Genomic DNA, 9,480 nt, shown 5'->3' on the forward strand with positions numbered 1-9,480 from the left:
CTCAGTGTGCAGCTCCAAGGACTATGTGTCCCGAGAGCTATGTGTCCTGAGGACTTGATGCTCTTATGCTGTTATGGAATTCTGCTCTGTTCCCTGCCAGCATATTCCTCCTAATCTAAGAATTATGGGAAAATTCACTCACTGGCCAACATAGAGATAACATAAACTCCGTGTGTGTGTGTGTGTTTGTGTGTGTGTGTGTGTGTGTGTGTTTGTGTGTGTGTGTGTGTTTGTGTGTTTTTGTGTGTGTGTGTGTGTGTGTGTGTGTGTTTGAATTTTCTCTCTTCCCTGGTCTTTCTCACTGACGCCAAGGAGTTAAGAGTTCATAGGTTTTTCGCTGATCATAGAGAGTGCCAACCCCCCAGTAACTTAAGCTTTGCTCCCTCAGAAAACTGTCTGTTGAGTAACATCTCTAGTCGCTGGCTGCCTGTGGCAGCATCTCCATAGGTGTTTGGATCCACCCCCATCAATAGCTTTAAGCACTGAGGCCCAAAGGCTGCCTGCCTCATTTTACGCACCAAACAGATGCCAACATTGATCACCAGCAATGGTAGAAAATTGTTTACTTTTAATTTAGAAGAAAATCGAGTTTCAGCTTAATTTTCTGTGTATTTCTTGATGGATGTGACTGTGTCTGTGAAGAGACGGACTGCCCAGAAATGCAGTTATGAACAGTTGTGAGGCGAGTTTTTCTTATTTGTAAAGACTGACAAATAAGGCCCTGCCAATGCCATTCAAATAAAAAAAGAAAAAGAAAAAGAGAAATGTAGCTTTCAATTTCTTACCATTTTATACCAGATGGAAGATAAACATGACAATGTCTATTTTTATTAATATTAATATTATTATTATTTTGGTTTTCACTGGAGAATCACTAGGGACTATTATGTTATTTAAAATTCTTTACATGGTAGTATAGATGAAGGACTCAGACTAAAATATTTCCTTTGTAATATATATTTCATATGTGGAAATTGTAGAACTGACTTGCGAGGCTTACTCTTTCTAAAAATATAAAAAAATCAACTATCCATTAAGAAATAGAACTCAATTAGCTTCTCCATACCTGCCTTCATGGCCACAAGAAGCAATTTCATCTCTTGAGCAAAACAGAATCAATTTCTTTGCGTAGAATCGGGATTCTTACTCACTGATGAATCTGATATTAGGTCTGCAATAAAATAAGATTTAATCATTATGTTAAAACAGATTTTCCTTAAATTTTATTAAGGAAATATGGTTTCTATTATTTTCAGGTGCAAATATTTAGGTTCCAAGCACCTGCATGAATGGCCATTATTTCTATACTTAGTACAAAAACTAGTAAAATTGTTTTTTTTTTTCTTCAGCACTGTTCAGACAAAAGCACGTCACAATGAACTCACAGTATCATGTTTTAATAAATGGAAACCATCCTGTTACATTGTAACACAGTCCCTGGGGTAGGCAAAGATGAAAGTGGTAAGGAGGATGAAGTCCACCTCCTTGCTTAGGAGAACAATGCAGCTCACTATAATTGGAAAAACAAAAAGAACTTTCTTGGAATGGTTATTTTTTCTTTCCTAAAAGAACTTTCTATAGAACTTAAAACTAATATGTTAAAGAAATTTCAAGTTTCTGCCAGCCATTTGATTAAACAAAAACTTACTAATCATTTTTAGAAAGTTTGGTTCCCTGTTTCCCATATCCAGATACTAAGTCAGTGTAACTAGATGATCTCATCTATACACTACATCCATCCATAAATGCATGCACACACACACACACACACACAAACACACACACACACAAATATATGCACATTATGTAAATATTATTATATACTATAATGACACTTTATCTTAAACATTAAAGTTTTTCTACACACAGGTAAAAACAGTCTAACAGCATCATTTTCTACTTGTCATGAAACAAGTGCACCTTCAACTAAAAAACCTGAGCTCAATTTTTGTCAGTAGTAACTGCTTTACAGAACATTATTCCAGTATCCATACAAAAACAGCTTATCAGCATTTGTAATATCCAAACCAAATTTGCAATCTCATCCAGATGTATAAATGTGCCCGGCACCTGAACCATAAAGAAGTCCATTAATAATGGATAAGTATATTAAAGAAATTGGTCATTGTTTCTGGATAATACTATTAGGTTAAGCATGATGTGTGCTGTTATGGAACCTTTTCTGCTACAAACAACACTGTTAGTAAAGCAAGACCCAAACCTATCACTTTAGCTAATTCCAAACAAAGCTATTCTGTGTACACTGCAGTAGCACATAGTTAAAAAAACTACTCACTGCCTCTTTTTCACACATATTGAAACACCTCAATACTCTATGAAAAACTGCAAAGTTATTGCACCACCAGAAATACACAGTATAATATCTAACTTCATTTCAGTAGAGCATGAGACTTAATCTCAGACTCAAGGGCATCAATTATAAAAGGAATTTACTCTAACTAGTCCAAATAAAAGACACACAATCCAGGTACTTTATTTACAGGTCATAAGCCTAATAGGGCAGGTTTAGAGCTATACTAACCTATTTCCATGCCATAATGTCCCTTTTTACTTGCTGTTTTTCCAGGCCATATGCTCAGGATCCATCTCCTTACATGGTGGTTTCCTCCTCCCTTGGTCTCCTCTCTTGTTCCCCATTCTCCTCTCTCTTGAGACCCTCCACTCCATCCTCAAGTCCCACCTTTCTTCTTCTATTGCCTAATCACAGACTCTATCCATTTTTGATGAGTTAAACTAAGAAGCAAAGTTTACAAATCATCACTTGGGGTACCTGAGGATCTGCCCCTCATGGCTTTCAGATCTTGGGAGCCAGTATGTAGGGAGCATTTAAATACAACCCCACCAATAACTTTTCCTTATCTGACCAATAACCATCAACATCTTTACCTAATACACAGCCCATACAGATATTTTCAGATCCTAGGACCCATAGCTATGGCTTCTGGTAAAACGTAAGTACATGTCACATTCTTACAAACTCAAGACAAACTGAGCAGATTATGCAGTGTTTTCACAACAGTCCACTATTTAATCTGCAAGAATTTAAGGGTCATCAATAACAATCCAACAGAAAATGCCACTAAACAAAGACAACAGCCATGATACATTATATTCCAAAGTTACAACCATGAATTAAGCTTTAAAAGGAAGTTGCATTACCTTTATATTTTAAGGACTTTAAAATAAGAGTCTCACTTGGAAATTATGCAAAGTTCATCTTTGACCACTGAGTGTGGGCCATGCACCCCCACTGCCCTGGCCTGAGAGGCAACACCATAGTGCTCCTCTTCACTGGGCTAGCTGACCTGTTCCACAGTGCAGCAGAGTGAATGGGTCTCTCCACAAGCAGAGTGAGCTACTCAATCTGAGATTCATGGAAATGCAAGGATACACGGTCCTCAGTGGAGGGCAAACTAGACAAGCACATGGAGAAAGGATGTGGAGGAATAGTTGGAGAAATCAGAGACCAAGACACAAAATTGTGAAAGAGTAATCACTGAGAGTCAGAATGTGACTAATAGAATTTAAATTGTTGCTCTTGTAGAATGAAAAGTAAAGTTGCTAACAGGGTAGAAAACATCTGCATCCTGGGAATCCAGGAAGGGTTTGTAAAAGGCCCCAAACATGTGCAGAGATTAAATACGTCTAAACGGAATCATCAAAGAGATGATTCAGGAAACAGCACACAAAGGAAGTCACAGATGGATCAAATGCTGTGGTTACATTGACCTAATTTCTTAGTACAAGGAACAAGAAATCAGGTTCCAAAAAACACGAAAGATGCTTCATCTAACAATACAAGTCAATATTAGACCTGATTTTTATAGAGCTAATGTGTAGAAGTCAAAGATACTAACTTCTAAAATAACTCTTTGTACATTTAATTTTTGTGCGATGTCTAATAATGACTCAGAGAATGTGATATTGGAAAAAAGTTGAAGAAAGGCATTGGAAAAGGAGTTTTAGGCACAGGTTTGGCTGTACATTTAGTAAAAGACAATCTAGTCATTTTATATCTATCAAATACTTTTACAGGCTCCAAATGGGTCAAAGACCTTAAGATACAAAAATGAATGTCGTAAAGTTAAAACAAGAATATAGTATCAAAGTATTATGACCACTTTTTTAAAGGAAAGGAATATTTCATTTTGTGGAACTTAAACATTTCCTCTAATATTTGACTTCCGGTGGCCCATCCAAAAGAAATGAAAAAGATATGAATTATAAAAGGATGTTAAATATTTTAAAAATCCAGTGGCTAATAAGATGCAGCTAATTAAGTAAGCAAGGAAAATATTCTGCTGCAAAACCATGCTTGGCCAGCCAGTGATGGAAAGCAAGACAAAAGAAGATTAGTTTCCTGCTATTTTCAAAGAACAAGCACCTACCCAGGTCAAAATCTAGACAAAACTACTAAAACAAGCAGCTGACTTGGAGTCTACCCACCAGACTGAGCAACAAAGGAACTTAGAAACACCAACAAACATGCACAACAGTTTTTTTTCCCTCATTTTGACAGATGTTCACTAAGTATTTTCTTAGTGTTCAGCATGTGACACGTACTGTGTACTTCCTTCAGTTACACATCCCTGGCTTTCTAGAACTTAAATTTCTATCTGTTTAATAATACGAAGTAGGAAATTCAGAAAGAAAAAGCAACATGGTACACAAGTATGCTGAAGAAACTGACCACAAGCAATGAAACAAAGACTCAACTAGCTCAGGAAGTTATCCCAAGATCTACTGACACAAATCACTAATCTCAAAATTTTCTGATAACATTTAACAGCTAATAAGAGCCGTAGAAAACTTGAAAAACTGATACACATATAAATTATAAATATGTGTCTACAATCACCCTTCCTGGTGGACCGTGTAAGCAGATGATAGCAACCAAGAAAGACTAATTCCAGAAAAGAAATCCAGATGGCCAGATTCTGTTTTTCCTCAACAGGGTCATTTCTAAAATAACCATTGTTTTTTTTAAATCTGACAAAACAGGAAATAGAAGTAACTGGGATAAAACCAAAATCTAGATCCCTTCTACTCTACTATATGTCTTTCTTCTCGTTAATGTGTTTCTAAAACAATGTTTTTTTTTAATATTTGTGGTTTTATAATTTATTCTAAAAGGAAACCAATGGGAAAGACTTGCCAATTTCTTTGGAACTGTAATGCAGGGTAGTAAAACAAATGAAGATCTTGTGATTGTAAAGAGACTAATTTTCCAACAGAGTTACGGAAATATTTTTTCTAAGAAACCAGCTCAGTCAAATGAGGCTTCAGACTCTGGTTACCATAGTGGTTTGTCTTTCCTTGAGCCGGGGTTCCCTGCTCTGTAGCCTTCCCTTGAAAGTTCTGTTCTCTTGGTCTCATCTCCTGAAAGCCGAGATTAGGTACCATGGTGTCTGCTTTTAAGTTCTAAAAAATACTGAAGAACCTAAACTTTAGTGTCTGCATGGTGACATAAGCCACATCGCTAATAGCTCATCTAGTTAATATGAAAAAAATTATGCTTTCACTCCCAACCTAAATTGGGATTGAGTTCCAGGTGAACAGAACATCATCCTCCAGTTCCAGTAACCAAAACTATACACTGGTCATTGCTCAGATTTAGATTTTGTTTCGATTCATGTTGTCACTTGTAGAAGTTTGGACCAGGTTCTTCCTCCAAGCCCCATGCTCCCAGAAATAAGACAGAGACTCAAAATATATTAACAAATACCTTGGCCATAGAGCTAGACTCATCTCTGACAAATTCTAACCCACTTACTCAAATCTACATTCCGCCATGTTGCTCATTACCTGTGCTCAGGAACCATGAGTCTGTCTGGTCACATTTTCCAGGGCAAATCTCTCCGACCTGGCTCTATCCCAGAATTCTTTCTGCCTCCTGGATGTCCCAACTTCTATTCTACCCTTTCCTATAGGCCATAATTTTTTTAACTGAAAGGTGATATATCCATACAAATACACAAGATGCTCTCTCTACAGTCACTAGCATTCTTAAAGCCTTCAAAGAGCTAATTATTCCAATTCTACTTTTACTTTTAATGCACCAACACCAACACCAACATTCAGAGACCATCCATGGGAGGACTATTGCTTTAAAGAACTTAGGTGCACCGGCTTTTCCTTTCAGTTTATTCTGGTAATAAAGCCACTCCAGCTGGGTGTTAGCATCAGGATGAAAAGGTGTTCTATGTACACCAGCCTGGCCAGGAACTCATAGAAGTTCACCTGCTAGGATTAAAAGCTTGCTCCACCAAACATGGCTTTGATGAACTGACTCAATCTAACAGCAGCAGAGTCAGTTTTCTGTGGCCTTTGATTTCTTACAATGAAAAACAGGCAACTCAGATACCAGGTTCAGATTGTAGGAGAAGAAAATGAGACAAAAAACTACAATCAAACTTTTGTAATTCTGGTATAAGTAGGTATAAATAGATTTTGAGAGCAGGTTGCTCAGAACAAAGAAACATATAACACACAAGCTCTCCTGCCTCACTACATAAGCCAGACAAAAGAACAATAGACCAGAAGGTAAGTGTCCCTAGCCTAAAATCAATTCCTTTACATTCAAAAAAATCCCTTTCAGAGCTGAGTCAAAACTATCCAGAACAAAATAAAGCCTTGTTGGGAATCTAGAATTTTCTAGTATTTTCACATAAGAGAAAAACTGACTTTCAAATGAAACTGCAAATGTAGCTATCTTGTCCAGAAAGAACTAAAGAAAAATGCTAAATAAATGCTTCTAATACTAGTAAGTAGTACACACATAAACCTGAAATTTCATTTGCAAAACAGACTGCCCAGTTGACTCAACTCAATGATACAGAATTATCCAAAACCCAGAAGTTAGTATGTTTACCTACATTAAGGGAGGAGTTATTTGAACAGAAGAGAAAGTCTGAAGACACAGTATAGCAGCAAATTCCCCTTAATGTGCAATAAAAAGCTATGGAAAATATCCTGAAATTCTCATCTATGTGAGATAACGGAGTCCTCAATTTAAGATACTCTTCTCTGTATATTTCAACGTACACTAAAGCAGTACTATTCTAATTTTCCTATACCTGTGATAATAAAGGGTAGCCAATTTGAACAAATGAATAAATTTAATTGAGAAAGAACAAAATACTTTCCAAAGAATATATTGTTATCATTTCAGATACACACACAGACACACAGACACACAGACACACTCTCTCTCTCTCTCTCTCTCTCTCTCTCTCTCTCTCTCTCTCTCATGTGTCAATTGTTTTAAACAAACAAGAATACAGATCTTTAAGATCTGTTATACTTCTTACACCCAGGAGACAAAGAAGAAAACAGTATCAACATGCCTTCCAGAGCTCTGATGTCTGGGTGCCCTCAATACTGACATATTGCCTAAACGGAAAAAAAGAGCATTCAAACCGAAACTAATTCTTCTCATTAAAAACATAGCCAATTTTTAAAAATCACATTTAAGAAAAATGTTAACATAATGTAGGATATATTATGGACTGTACACCACCTTAAGAGATGAATTTCCTTTTCCTCAGTTTTCTGAATGTTAAGTCACTTCTAACAATAGCATAGCATTATTTCCTATTCTACATTCTAACCTTCTTCCTTTAAGATTATAATTTTATAAGATAAATCTGATTATACAATTTAGTTATGTGTAGTTTCACCTATTTAGCTTTGATAAACTCCATACTGCACAACTCTACAAATTTTATTTAATGAAACAACTACAATGACTACTACTACCCAATGTTGTTGATAAGTAATAAAATACAAGAGGTTTACAAGGAGTTAGATTAATTCTCACAACACTATAGGGAAAAATTACTATCACCCACAACTTTTATATTAGTAATATAAGTTCAACAGCTGCTGAGTGCCCAAATTGGAACTTATTTCCAGTCAGTCTGATTTCCAAGCTCTTAAATTATTGTACTTGTTGTTATTAAAATCTCGTTGTAATAAAATACCCACCACACCCATCCAAATAGAGCACACAAAACTAACACAGTTCCACTTGGTGAAATTTAATGGGAGAACAAGACAAGGGAAAGGGGCAAGAGAAAGAAGAGAAACGAATGAAGAGAAGAGAGAGCATGAGGGCAGAAGAAGTCTGCCTTTCATTTGGAATATGACATAATTACTCCCACGTGGAATTGGGATTTGGACCAAAGGAATACTGGGAAAGTAGGGCTCTTGCCATGTCAACAGTTACCAAATGGTGTCGCTGCTCAAGGCAATTCCTGATACTAACAATACTGCTGTTATAATTCGACATATTTCAAAAAGTAGTTCACAATAAAACAAAGTCTATATACACAAAGAATTGTTCTTTCATCATTAGCTGTTACTAGTTCTGCCCCATGACTGTTATATTTATGGAGATGAAAGTAAATATTATCTAATAAGGAAAATTACTGACTTAGAATAACCAGAGATTGTTAATAAGAATTATTATAACCCAACTATTAGGATAACACTACGTTATAATAATATTACTTCTAATAATCCCCCTGGTGTTCCAAAATATGATAGTACAGGTCCTAATACTGCCACCCATTTCTACTTGTCACAAACTATGGGCGAATTTTTCATGCACTGTGACAGCCAATTCTGTGAAAAACTGACTCATAAAAGGGCAGTGAAAGAAGAACACAGACTGGAGACAATTTAAAAAAAGTCTATTCAGTCCCAAAAAAAGAACACGTGCCTGTTAAGATAAAGGAGAGAGCAAGCAGTGCAGATCCAGGTAAATATATTTAAAATGCAAGTTATACCAGCCCTCAAGAAACACCGAGAAGTCAACAAAATGATCTGAGTATTAAAAGGAAAAAAGAAAACAAACAAACAAAAAACCCCAAAAACCCCAAACCACTCTTTCTCTTCAACAAGGTGGCCAAGTAGCAGATACCAACATGCAGATCTTCATGAAGAACCTAATGGGCAAGACCATTAGTCTTGAGATTGAGCCCAGTGACACCATCAATAATGATGCAAGACAAGGAAGGCATCCCACCGACCAGCAGAGCTGATATTTGCTGGCAAACATTTGGAGGATGGCCACACCCTGTCCAACTACAACATCTAGAAAGAGTCCACCTTGCACCTGGTGCTGTGTCTGCACAGTGGCATCATCGAGTCATCCCTTTGTCACCTTGTCCAGAATTACAATTGTGACAAGATGATCTGCCACAAGTGCTACTCATGCTTGCACACAGTGTAGTCAACTGCTACAAGAAGTTCGGCCACTCCAATAACCTGAGCCCCAAAGAAGTAGGTCAAATAAGGCTGGGGCCATACCTGGCCTGTGACCCTGTGACCAAATAAAATCCATTGACAGGGGCAAAAAAAAAAAAAGAGAGAGGGAGAGAGAGAATGACAAAGAAAAATATCAAGCTGGGCACAGGACTTAAACCCTAGCATTCAGAGACAGAGGGCAGGCACATC

General features: G+C 36.8%; 1 pseudogene; it reads left to right on the top strand.

Moving 5' to 3' along the window:
- The window catches only part of LOC148006609 (uncharacterized), a 2,902,548-nt pseudogene extending 2,893,292 nt beyond the window's left edge, over nucleotides 1-9,256 (top strand).
- Nucleotides 9,257-9,480: the final 224 nt, after the last annotated feature.

Source organism: Rattus norvegicus, chromosome 2 (genome assembly GCF_021556685.1).
Source record: "Rattus norvegicus strain SHRSP/BbbUtx chromosome 2, alternate assembly SHRSP_T2T, whole genome shotgun sequence".
NCBI classification, from domain to species: domain Eukaryota; kingdom Metazoa; phylum Chordata; class Mammalia; order Rodentia; family Muridae; genus Rattus; species Rattus norvegicus.